Here is a 14,621-nt window from a genome sequence, read left to right as displayed (position 1 = left end):
AATCTTCTAATAATATGAAAAGTGCATGTCAATAGAAATCCTATCCTTTAGTTCATATTTTAAAAATGTCAGATTTTATGGAAGAACATTACAAAATGAATAGAAAATTACTCTTTTATATTTTATAATGTAAAAAGAACATTGTTTTAGCTTTCTGATGCTCTTAATTATTTGATATGTAATTTTCTTTAAACTTTATTAATTATTAAAAAAAAAGATAATTGATAAATTACATATTATATTACTATAAATAAACAAAAAATATTATAATTATATTATTATTTATTTATACAATAAATAATATATTATATTATTATAAATAAAAATATTATATAAAATATAATAATATTATTTATTTATTTATATTTTTTATTTATATTATTTACATTAATTCTCAATTCCGATCACTTCACTTTTGACTTTTTTTGCATAATTCAAGTCCTCGTTTGTTGTGTGTAATTATTCGATAAATTATATGTATGTGAAACGCTAAAAGAAAAGATAATGTATTTAATGTATTTACATTAATTCATCGTTCTATCAATATTCAAGTTTTCTCTTTCTTTTAAAAATAATAATGAAATCTTGAATGTATAAAATTTATTGAGTTATGCGGTAAGCTTCACGAAATGATGTGTTTTGTTATGTGATATGACAGTTTGTGTTATATTGTACGAGGTTAAAAAAAGTGTTGCGCTTTAAAACTTCTGCAAATTTATACAAGAGTAAGTGTGTAGAATATTAAATTAAAATTAATATTTTTTATTGTTAAATTAAAATTAATTTTTATTTCTATTGTTAACTAATAAAAAAATACAAATTAACTTTTATATATTACAACTTATATGTACAACTTTTTTCATTAAATACATTAGATAATTAAATACGTGTTAAAAATTAAATATTAAGAATGTAGCATACAATTTCTATTATAAAATCTTTAATTATAATATTAAATTTCTTCACGCACAGGCAAGAAGCACAATTGCAAAAAAGAAAAAAAGTATATCATGTATACCATATCCGTTCTAATAGGCTCGACTCATCTTGGCATCCGTTCTAATAGGCTCGACTCATCTTGGCAGCGCGAAGCAAGTATACTAATACAGATGCTCGGCTCAGTAGTAAACACGAAAAATAAAAGAAAAGTTAAATTTTTATCATTATCTTAAGTCCCCCTTGAAACCATACAATTTTTATTTGAAACATTTTTCGTATGTTTTATGTTTTTCAAGATATTTGCTTGCGGAAATTAGAATGGGACACTGCAATGTATACAGGGTGGTGAGTCATTTTAAGTTACCCACCCCAATAACTTTTTTATTTTTGATCGTACAAAAAAATGTTTCAAATAAAAGTTGTTTGACTTAAAGGGGGACAATGATGGCAAAAATTTGACCTTGGATAGTCATTTGAGAGTTACATAAAGGTCACCTTCAATTTCTTAATTATAAATTCCCATTTTTTATCGCATATTCTTGTAACTTATCTCGAGAGCTTTCCAAAACACTATAAGAAAGTATTTTTCTCTCAAATATTTTTTAAGTTATAAAGTTTGAAGTTAATAATTTTTTGACATAAAATATAAAATATCTTGTAAAATATTCAGTTTTTAGTAATCTTACCTTATACTTTTATGCTTGGAATAATAAGACCAATCAATTGGTATAAAGAAAACACATAGTTACTTTTTTAAGAAAAATTACGCAGCTGTATGTTTCAAATTACATATTTTTTTTAAGCAACTATATGTTTTCTTTGCATCAATTGATTAATCCCATTATTCCATGCATAAAAGTATTAAGGTAACATTACTGAAAACTGAATATTTTACAAGATATTTTACAATTTTATGTCAAAAAATTGTTAACTTTAAACTTTATAACTTAAAAAATATTTAAGAGAAAAATACTTTCTTATAGTATTTTGGAAAGCTCTTGAGATAAGCTACAAGAATGTGCATTAAAAAATATGCATTTCCATTTAAGAAATTGAAGGAGACTTTGTAATCTTCAAACGACTGTCTAAAGTCAAACCAATAATTTTATCTTATGTTCCTCTCGAAGTTAAAAAATTTGTATGAAACATTTTTTCGTATCTTTCATACTTTCTAAAATATTTAAATGGATAAATTAAAATAAGCCACCTTGTATATGTATATAAGATGTTTCATTTATCTCTTACACCTTAAATAATTTTTTTATTTTTGATTGTATAACAAAATGTTTCAAATAAAAGTTGTTTGACTTGAAGGGGAACAGAAGATGTCGCTACTAATATTTTTTTAAAAGATCAATGTTAATTATGTTTATTTAAATAAAATTACTATATTTTTATATATAAATTGATTCTACGTAACATTCTGTGTAAAAAGTTATAAGGGTAAAATGACTAAAAAATGAATAGTTTACGAGATATTTTATATTTTAATTTGACATAATCTTACGTAAATTATGAAATATCTCATAAAATATTCATTTTCCAATCTTATCTTTTAATACTTTTATGCACAAAATAACGAGAGGAATCGATTGGTGCAAAGAAAACACATAGTTGTTTTAAAAAAATATATAATTTATACATAACCATCAACTACATATTTTTTTTTAATAACTATAGATGATTTTTTTACATCAATCGATTTCTCTCATTATTTTGTGTATAAAAGTATTAAGGTGAAATAATAGGAAAATGAATATTTTACGAGATATTGCATAATTTACGTAAAATTATGTCTAAAGTATCTCGTAAACTATTCACTTTTTGGCCATTCTGCTCCTATAACTTTTATACAAAATATTGCTTAAAATTGATTTATATTAAAAAAATATAGTAGTCTCATTTAAAAAAACATAAATAACCTTTAAATCACTTTGAAAAAAAGCCTTTTGAAAAAATGTCAGTAGTGGCGTCTTTTATCCCCTTTCAAATCAAATAATTTTTATTTAAAATATTTTGTTGTACAATTAAAAATAAAATAGTTAATATTTGAAGTGTAAGAGTTAAATAAAATATCCTATATATGTATATATATATATATATATATATATATATATATATGTATATTTGTATACAAAGGATGTCCCAAAAGTCTGAAAACAGTCGAATATTTCATAAACTATATACATGTTAGAAAAAATCTTTCAGACATAACTTGTAGGGCTTTAAATGGCACATTATATAGTAATATTAATGTAACCTTGAATAGCACCATCAAGATCACGAAAAAATTGCTTTGAATTTTTTTAATGAAAATCCCCTGTACTTTTATTTGCATATTCTTGTAGCTTATCTCGAGAGCTTTCTAAAAACTATAATAAAATATTTTTCTCTTAAGTATTTTTTGAGTTATAAGATTTGAAGTTTACAGTATTTTGATATAAAATATAAAATATTTAGTTTTTTGTAATCTTACCTTAATACTTTTATGCATAGAATAACGAAACCAATCAAATGATGTAAAGAAAATATAATTGCTTTAAAAAAAAAATTACATAATTTGCAACATATTTTTTTTTTAATCAATTATGTATTTTCTTCACACCAATTAATTGATCTTATTATTCTGTACATAAAAGTATTAAGGTAAGATTACCAAAAACTAAATATTTTATATTTTATGTCAAAATACTGTAAACTTCAAGTACTATAACTCAAAAAGTACTTACTTAAGATAAAAATATACTACTCAAAAAAATTAGGGGAGCACTTTAAAAATTGCAAAATTTGATGATTTTCAAGAAGTCATATCTCTGCTTAGGGAGGTCGTAGGACAATGTTCCTAGGCGCATTTTAATAGGTGAAGCCTCTACTTTAAAGAGAGTAAGGTCGCATTATTCGTTTCATCGAACTATGTTTCGTGTGAGCTCCAAAATCAGATCGTGAAAAAATTCTGAAAATTTCATGACTTTATAGTCGTCCACGGATAAAACAAGGATGGAAACCAAAAATGCCACTACATTAGCTTTAAAGTAGGAAGCTTTTCCTTTAAAATGTCGTCAAGAACATTGTTCTATTGTAGTTAGGAGCCGAGTTATAACGCGAATGTCGGCGGTATTGCTCAAAATTATGCAAAACGCAAGGTTATTTGAAAACGCGATAACTCGGCTCCTAGATATGATAGAACAATGTTCTTAGCAGCATTTTAAAGGGAAAGCTTCCCACTTTAAAGCTAATGTGGTGATATTTTTGGTTTCATCCCTGCTACAAAGACGACTACAAAGTCATGAAATTTTCAGAATTTTTTCACGATCTGATTTTGGAGTTCACACGAAACATAGTTCGATGAGATGAATAATGCGATCTTACCCTCTTTAAAGTAGAGGCTTCATCCATTAAAATATGCCCAAGAATATTGTTCTACGACCTCCCTAAGCGAAGATATGACTTCTTGAAAATCATCAACTTTTGCAATTTTTAAAGTGTTCCCCTAATTTTTTTGAGTAATGTATTATAGTGTTTTGGAAAGCTCTCAAGATAAGCTACAAAAATATGCAATAAAATGTAGGGGTTTCCATTTAAAAAATTCAAAATAATTTTTTCGTGATCTTGATGGTGCTATTCAAGGTTATATTAATATTACTATGTAATACGCCATTTAAAGCTCTACAAGTTATGTCTGAAAGATTTTTTTCTAACATGCATAGTTTATGAAATATTCAACTGTTTTCAGACTTTTGGAATACTCTATATGTATACAGGATGTCCCATTTTAAAAGTTCCACCCTCATAACTCATCAGGATCAACGTTTGAAGGAACACGACTTGGATAAAAGTTGTAGGGAACAAAGGAGGCTATCTAATAGTGACCTTGGATTCGACATTAAAGGTCATTTTCAAGGTCATTTGAAGGTAACATTTAATTTTTTAAATGGAACTCCCTATTTTTTACTTATTCCTGTAGCTTATGTCGAAAGCTTTCCAAAACACTATAATTTAGTTTTCATTAAGTACTTTCCAAGTTATGAGGCTTGAAATCATTTCTTAATTTTACATAAACCGTAAAATATCTTGTAAAATATTTATTTTTTGATTATCTTACCTTAATACTTTTATGTACAAGATAATGAGAGGAATCAATTGGTGTAAAGAAAATACACAGTTGTTACGAAGAAAAAATATGTAATTGTTAATTGCAAATTACATATTTTTTCTTCGAAACAACTGTGTGTTTTCTTTACACCAATTGATTCCTCTCATTATTTTGTACATAAAAGTATTAAGGTAAGAATCGAAAAATGAATATTTTACTAGATATTTTATGGTTTATGTAAAATTTAGAAATTATTTCAAGTCTCATAACTCAAAAAGCACTCAATGAAGAAATACTTTATTATAGTGTTTTGGAAAGCTCTCAAGATAAGCTACAGGAATAAGTAAGAAAAAATAGGGGGTTCCATTTAAAAAATTGAAGGTGACCTTCAAATGACCTTGGAAATGACCTTTAATGTCGAATCCAAGGTCACAATTAGATAGCGCCCTTTGTTCCCTACAACTTTTATCGGAGTCGTTTTCCTTCAAACGTTGGTCCTGAAAAGTTATGAGGGTGGAACTTTTAAAATGGGACACCCTGTATATGTATGTATACATACATATATATATATATCAGGGTGTCTCCTGCGTCGAGGTCAATCGCTCAGGAGATGAATGGGAATCCAAAAACAAGAAGCGTCGTCTACAATAGGTGGAATAAGCTTGACGTAAGAAGTAAGAGTAAGCGTAAGATATAAAAATAATGCATTTCGCCCTTACTTCAGTTCTCTTAAACCGAAAATAGTTCTCTTACTCTTAAGAGAACTATTTCCGATTTAAGAGAGCTGGAATAAGGGCGTAAGCGAAATGAATTATTTTTATTTCTTACGCCTACTCTTATTTCTTACACCAAGCTTACTCTACTTATTATAGACGACGCTAGAAAGATAGTTGATATTGTTAAATATAGATCCAGAAATGTGTTGTTTTCGAGTTATTGCCATTCTTACGTTGAAATTTGAAATTGCTTTGTTTTCGAATTTTTTTTATCAAAATTGAAATAAAAGATAGTTTTTATGTTTTATAACATATAATTAATTTAATTATGTTATGAAATTCATTAAAACCATCTCTTGTTTTAATTTTGACAAAATAAGATTGAAACATTTTTTAATACATTATGTTCAATACTCATAATGGAGATTATAAATTTCCAATGAAATTTATCTAATATCTATATATTTAAACATATAAATATTTACTTTTTGCAGTTTAAAGAGAAATAAAAAGAGAGAGAGAAGAAAGAGAGAGAGAGAGAGAGAAAGAACAAAAGAAAGTGAAAAAAAAGAAAAGTAAAAAAAAAGAAAAAAGTAGAGACACAAAAAGGTTTGTATATATTTTTTAAAATTATTTTAATATATCCAATTCTCTTTTTACATGATTTTTATATTTTTTTTAAGTAATTCTTTTTACACGATTTTTTTAAATAATTAGATTTTTTAAATTATTTTATAATTTTTTATGTATATATACAAATCTTATAATATTGTAAAAGTAGAAAAAAAATTAAATTATTTACATAATTATTAATATTTAATATTTTCTTTTTCAGAGATCCAACGGAATAAGTTAAAAGTAGAAAATAAGCTAATCATAATATTGAATTGAATTTTATTTTTATTTATTTAATTATTTAATTAAAATTGGCTTTAACTTGAATTAAAATTAATTTTGATTTAATTTGAAATTGACCTTAATTTGAATTGAAATTGGCTTTGACTTGAATTAAAATTGGATTTGACTTGGATTGAAATTGGCTTTGATTTGATTTGAAATTGGCTTTGACTCGATTTGAAATTGGCTTTGACTTGATTTAAAATTGACTTTGACTTAATTTGAAATTGGCTTTGATTTAATTTAAAATTGGCTTTAATTTGGATTATTAAATTGAAATTGATTTTGACTTAAATTGTTGAAATAAATTTAAAATTAATTTTTATAAAATTATTGTATTCAATTATTTTTGATTTTTAAATTAATGTCAAGTTGAAATATAATTAAACTAATTTGATAATAATTATATAAACGAAATTAATATTAAATTAAATTATTATTAAATTAAATTATTATATTAATGTATATTTATATTGTGATATTAAATTGAAATTTTAATTATTTTAATTATACTTTTATTATTTAATTATTTGATTATTTCATTATCTTATTATTTATTACTTATAAGTTGAATTTTATGTACAAAAAATTAAATAAAAGATTTATTATCATTTTTATTTGAAATTTATATATATTTTATTATATTTTATTATATTATTAATTTGAATTGATATTATCTAAATAATAATTATGCCTCGAAGAAAGATAGTTCGATCTGTTGAAGAAGAAGAGAAATATCAACGTAACAAACGAGAAAGAAAGGCAAAATGTCAAGCTGAAAGACGAGAAGCAAAGCGAAAAACGCTTATGAAAAATTCTCAATCTTTGTCAAATGATGAAATTTGCTCAAATATAACACAAACTTCTGTAAATTTTTCAAAAAATATAGTAGTAGATTCTCAAACTTCTACTTTACTTACAGAAGAAATATATTCAGCAAATGAAACAGTTACTACTGCGTCACAAGCAATTAACACATCAATCATAACAAATGTTCCTATGATAAAAAATAATAATGAAGTTAGTATAATAAATAATAACATAAAGTTATTTAACATTAACGATGATATTAATATAATTAGAAATGTTCATAACTTAAATATAGAAACTCCAATAAATAGCAATACTATTTGTTCAATACCTAACACATCAAATAGATTAATAAACTTAGATGATAATAGGATTGCAAATTATATTAATTTACAGGAAATAACATCACAAAATGATATAATAAATGATAATAATAAAAGTAAACAAATAAGATAGTACGAAAAAAATCGAGCTTTAAAAAAAGGATATACGGATATTAATCATCACATTATTCAATTAGAAAATATTGTAGAACATTATATAGGAGAAATGAATTTATATTGCGAACATTGTGGTGCGAAACATTTTAATTCTGAAAAAGTAGTTAATAAAGAAAGCTCATTTAACGATTGTTGTAGCCATGGGACTATTGAATTAAATCCTTTACCTCAACCTCCGTATGAACTTTATAAATTATTTACTGGAAATCATCCAAAATCAAATCATTTTTATAATCGTATTCGTGGTTACAATAATACATTTTCATTCGCATCGTTTAATGCAAATATAGCAGATTTTAGTGCGCAAAGATATGGACCTTATTGTTTTAAAATTCAAGGACAAATCTATTATCAAATTAATACCACGTTATATCCGGCACCTAACGAAATACCAAGTTATGGACAACTCTTTATTGTGGATAGTAATGAAGCAACAGAGTGTCGATTACATCAAAATTCGAATCTTGATCAAGAAATTTTATATTCAATAGATAATATAATGCGTACAAATAACATTTTTGCACAATCTTATCGAATGATGCACGAAGAAATTCAAATGCAACAGCAAACATCTGATAACAATATACGTGAATTGCAATTAGGATTTTTAACTAAAAAAGGCATCGATCGTGGCCGATACAATGTACATAAGATAAATGAAGTTGCAGCAGTTTTTTCTACTACAGCAGATGGTGAAATTCCTGAAACCTATGTAACAATTTATAATAAAATTACTAAAACATTAAAACAAGTCAGTACGATGGATCCAAATGTAGAACCATGGATTTATCCATTGTATTACCCATACGGTAATCAAGGTTGGCATGATAATTTACAACGTAAGAATAGTAATAAACGAGTAAGTAAAGCTGCATACGTAAAATATCGAATAGCTATACGTGATAATTTTAATATTTTCATTATGGGAAGACGATTATTTCAACAATGGCTTGTAGATAGTTATATAAAAATTGAAAAAGACCGAATTAATTATTGTAAACAGAATCAAAAACAATTGCGAGCTGAGACTTATCAAGGATTAATTGATTATTTAGCAAACACCGCCAATAATAACGATGCTCACATTGGAAAAATGATTATACTTCCATCGACATTTGGGGGTTCACCGCGTAATATGTTGCAACATTATCAAGATGCGATGGCTATTGTTCGGAAATATGGAAAACCAGATATCTTTGTTACTATGACTTGTAATCCAAATTGGCGCGAAATTAAAGAAAATTTACTTCCAAATCAACAACCTGCAGATAGGCCAGATATATGTGCTCGAGTATTTAATATAAAAAAAAATTATTTAATCGATGTTATCGTTAGACAAAAATTTTTTGGTGAAGTTTTAGCATACGTTTATGTAATAGAATTTCAAAAACGTGGATTACCACATATACATTTATTGATTACATTAAAACAGAATTGTAAAATATCAAATTCTGAAATAGTTGATAAATTTATTTCTGCAGAAATTCCTGATCCTAATGAAAATGAAAGTTTACATAATGTTGTAATGAAACATATGATTCATGGGCCATGTGGAAATTGGTGTTTAATAAATGATAAATGTTCAAAACATTTTCCAAAACCATTTCCTGACCTGAAACAACTATGGATGAAGATGGTTATCCACAATATCGTCGAAGAAATAATGGATTGCTGTACGAAAGACCTAGACGATATGTTGTTGATAATAGATATGTTGTTCCATATAATCCAATACTCTTACTTTTATTTAATAGTCATATTAATGTTGAAATAGTTTCGAGTACAAAATCTGTAAAATATTTATATAAATATATTTATAAGGGTCACGATGCTGCGTCTATAATTATTGGAGAAAATATAGATAAAACAATAATATATGATGAAATTCAAGATTTTATCGAAGCTCGATATGTTGGACCCGTAGAAGCGTGTTCGCGCATTTTAAGTAAACCTTTACAAGAAAAAAGTCACGCTATATTTCGTTTACCAGTTCATTTACCAAACGAACATAATGTTATAATCGATGATAATATTAATAATGATGCGATAAGATTTGCTGTAGAACGAGTAACAATTATTGGATTATTTTCAGTTAAATGCTCGAGATGAGGAAGCAAAACAATATTTATACAGTGATATTCCATCTCATTATGTATTTAAAAAAATTACAATTAACGGCAGAACTATTAATCGCTGGGAGAAACGTCAAAGATATTTTAATTGTATTGGTCGTATGTATTCCGTTAGCCCATCTCAAATAGAATTGTTTCATTTACGTATACTTTTACTACATGTTAAAGGAGCTACAAGTTTTCAACAATTAAGAACAGTTAATAACGAGATACATCAAACTTTTACTGCTGCATGTTTAGCATTAGGACTCATAGAAGATGATGAAGAATGGTATCGCGCAATGAATGAAGCAAAAATTTGGATGATGCCAAGACGACTTCGTAATTTATTCGTACGAATTTTTATTCATTGTCAACCAGTTCATCCGAAAAAGTTATGGGATGAGTTTAAAAAAGATATGTCAGAAGATTATATAAGACGATTTGGACCTATAATAGGAATAAAGAAGGTTTATAATTATATTATTAATTTACTTCAAAAAGAAGGATCAAATATTGCTAATTTTCTTGAAATTGAACAAGAGATAGAAGAACAAGAAATAAACGACGAAGAACAAATTGAAGAAGATATATCGATAGGTATGCGACAATATGAACAATTAAATATAGAACAAAAAGAAATTGTTGATACTATTTTAATAGCAACAAGTAACAATAGTAATAACTGTTTTTATATTGATGGTCCAGGTGGATCTGGTAAAACTTTCATTTATACAACCTTGTATTATCTACTTAAAAGTAGAGGAAAAATAATTAATACGATGGCATTTACTGGTATTGCTGCAACATTACTTCCAAATGGGAAAACAATACATAAAGTTTTTGGATTACCTGTACCTCTTTTCGCTGATTCTACATCAAACATTAAAGTTCAATCTAAAGAGGCTGAAAATTTAAAACTTGTAGATATTTTTATTATAGACGAAGCTCCTATGGCACCACGCTATGTATTAGAAATAATGGATCGAACATTACGTGATATAATGCAAAATGATTTATATTTTATTGGTAAAATCGTTCTTCTTGGTGGAGATTTTAGACAATTATTACCTGTAAAAGAAAGAGCTACGCGTTGTGAAATTATAAATTTATCGATAAAATTTAGTATTCTATGGAAGCAATTTAAAATATTTTCATTGACACAAAATATGAGAACTTTACCACAGGAAAAAGAATTTGCACAATTTTTACTAAATTTAGGTAATAGTTCTTTAAATGATCATTCAGATAATATTCATATTCCAAAAAAATGTATAGCAAACGCAAATTTGGATATGGTTAAAGACATGTACGGAGACATTATAAAACATAAACAATATAAAACTATGGCTAATTACGTTATATTATCTGCAAGAAATGTCGATGTTAATGAAATAAATGAAAAAGTAGTAAATTTGTTGGATGAAACGACGGAAAGAGTTTATACAAGTATAGATACTCTTGAAACGACTGGAGATAATCAAGATATATATGAAACAATTCCGATAGAATATCTCAACTCTTTAAATCCAATGTGTCTTCCACCTTATCAATTATGCTTAAGAAAATATACTATTGTCATGCTTATTAGAAATCTTAGTATCAGCGAAGGTTTATGCAATGGTACAAGATTATTGATTTTAGATTTAAGTAATAACTTATTACGCTGTGAAATTTTAACAGGTAATAAGATTGGAGAAATAGTTTTTCTTAATCGTATCACTTTATATTGCGAAAATGTATATCCATTTACTTTTAAAAGAAGACAATTTCCAGTGAAATTGGCATATGCTATGACAATAAATAAATCACAAGGACAAACTTTCGAAAAAATTGCAATAGATCTTCGAAAAAATATTTTCAATCATGGACAACTGTATGTAGCATTTTCACGAGTTCGTTCTTGGGATTCATTAAAAGTTTATTTAAAGGATGATAATTTATCCAGAAAAATAAAAAACTATGTTTATAAAGAAATATTTGATTAGTAAAACATAACAAACGAAAAAGTGATATATAATTATGTTATAATAATGTCAAAGATAAGAAAGTAAATAAAAATTAAAAGAATTTTTGTTTTAAATATTTGTATGTGTAACTTAATTAAAAAATAATAATTATCGTTTTATAACATTTTAATTGCATTTAGAATAAAAATTAAAAAATAAAAAACAAATAAAAAATTTTAATATTAATTTTAATTTTTTTAAATTAACGAATGAAACTTATATTTTAATTGAATTTTAAAATTAATAAAATTTATTTAAAATTAATTTATGAATTCATTTAATTTATAATAATTAAAATAAATCATCATTAATTATTAATTACTTATTAATCATTTGATTATATTTAATTTTTTATATTATTTAAGTAATGACCAAAAATGGCGCGCGCGTTAGCGCGCGCTGCGTGCTAGTCCTCTATAAAAAAAGTCATGTAGACGTGAGAAGTTTGAGTTTCGAGTCGATATGTATCGCTTGTATTGTTGCCCCTTTTCCGCGCGCGTGATTGGCGGTCGATGATGCGAGAGTTGATTGAATGTTGTTGAGTTCGGTGACAGTGCGGTGACAGTTTGCGAACGGGGTTATATTAATAAATATAATAATATAAATATAATAATGAAGAATAAAGGAAAAGAGAGAATGAGAATGAGAGAGAAGAGAGAATGAAGAGTGACGAATAAAAAAGGTATGTATTATATCATATAATATTATTTGAAATATAAAAAAATAATAAGTACATATAAATTTAAATTATTACACGTGTAAATTAGTTACATCTTTTTTTCAGATAGTTTGATCGATGGAGTTAAATCCGTGCGAAGAAATTTCAGACGCTCAATGTCAGTCAACCACTCTTATTGACACTCTTATTGATAGGAGTGTTTGTCTTTGTGTTGGAGGTTATTTTGAACAAAATATTTAATAATTATATTAAATTGATTATTTTAAAGCAATAAAGAGGATAAATTATTATACCTAAATTATTTTAAAATGATTTATTTCTATAGCTCTATAACTTTAAAAGTTAATATCTATTTTTTTTAATGAAGCGTCTGCGAGCAAACTTCCAAATAAAATTTAATTTTAAATTCATTTTAATTTATTTTAAATTGTCAACCAATAAATTATGTAATAATATAACTAAGATCTTTTATTGCTCGAGATAGGCCTAAGAGAAATTCATATATATCGCTTCCAAATAAAAGTTTTGTTTGTTTTGAATGTTTTCTAAAAACTGAAGAAGAGATGAAGAATAGACAATAGAAAGAGATATACAAAGAAGATCGGAGATAAAAGGAAAAATGAAAGAAGCTTCGAATAATCTGTCATATAATAAAAAGAGAGAATGGGAATGAGAGAGAAGAGAGAATGAGAGAGAAGAGAGAATGAAGAGTGACTAATAAAAAAGGTATGTAGGGATATCGGCCGCGAACGTGTATTGAGGTGACAGGTGTGGAGGCATGGGCCGATGGAAGAAGGAAAAGAGGATGGTTGGAAGAGGAGATGAGAGTCGGGAGCGGAGGAGGAGATGGAGGTAGACCGGGGGCGTGGATGGAAGTGGAGGCAGAGAAAAAGGTTAGAGGTTAGAGGGTTTTTTGGAAGAGAAAAGCCGATGGAAAAAGTGCTGAGTTGGGAAATGGCGGATGGAGGAAGAGACGGGAAGAGTGACGGAGATGGAGAGAGAAGATGGCGCGGGAAGCAGAAGGAAGGAGAGAGTGAAGCGGCAGAGATGGAGAGTAGAGATGGCGCCAGAGGCCGGAGTAAGGAAGCGAACGATAGATGGATGGCGCCAGGGGTATAGAAGCGGGGGATAGATAGAGAGATCGATGCGTAGATCGATTGAGGTGATGAAGAGTGCGAGAGTGTCAAATAGTAAACAAAAGACGGACAACAGGATGGAAGCTGGAGAGTTAGCGGAGGAGGTCAGGGAGCTGAGGAAGGTGATGATGGAGTTAGTGCTGGTACTGAGGAGGATGGTGGTCAAGAGAGCGTGGGAGTTGAGGTTAGGACGGAGGGAAGGTGCAGAAGAGGAGAGTAGGGTGAAAGGTGAGAGGAGAGAAAAGGAAGAGGGAAGAGGAGGAAAGGAAGGCAGGAAAGTGAAGGAGTCAACGATAGGGAAGTGGAGCGTGGGAGTTGAAGTTAGGTTGGAGAGGGAAGGTGCAGAGGAGGAGAGTAGGGTGAAAGGAAGAGAGAAGAGGAGGAAAGGAAGGTAGGAAGGTGGAGGAGTCAACGACAGGGAAGTGGAAAGCAGCAGAGGTGAGGAAGGAGGTGAGAGAGAGGACGATAGTAGGAAGGAGAGCTGGTGATGGAGAGAGGAGGGGAAAGTGGAGTGAAGGAGAGGGAGTTAAGGGAAATGGCAGAAGTGGAGGGAGTGGAGAGGAGGAGTCGATAACCGCTGTGCTTTTGTCTAATTTTCGTTTGTTTTGCAGTTACCTTCGGTTACAGGATGGGGAATGGAAAGGAAAGGATTAGAGCAGAAGGAAACGGAGACGAGAAAGGAAGAGAGACAGGATAGAGAAAGCAGAGCGCAGGAGAAAAGGAGAGGAGGG

General features: G+C 27.8%; 1 long non-coding RNA gene across 1 annotated transcript; it reads left to right on the top strand.

The window, feature by feature from the left end:
* The first annotated feature begins 339 nt into the window (after positions 1-339).
* Positions 340-7,152, top strand: LOC145974525 (uncharacterized). The gene is made up of 4 exons (XR_014439723.1): positions 340-725; positions 973-1,091; positions 6,243-6,357; positions 6,584-7,152. It is a non-coding gene; the product is annotated as an uncharacterized LOC145974525 (long non-coding RNA).
* The last annotated feature ends 7,469 nt before the right edge of the window (positions 7,153-14,621 follow it).

The sequence above is a fragment of the Camponotus vicinus genome, unplaced genomic scaffold (assembly GCF_025532165.1).
Source record: "Camponotus vicinus isolate PSW18456_S1 unplaced genomic scaffold, iyCamVici1.0 SCAF_7, whole genome shotgun sequence".
Taxonomy (NCBI): domain Eukaryota; kingdom Metazoa; phylum Arthropoda; class Insecta; order Hymenoptera; family Formicidae; genus Camponotus; species Camponotus vicinus.
The sequence above is the reverse complement of the archived record's forward strand: the minus strand, read 5'-3'. Positions and strand labels throughout refer to the sequence as shown.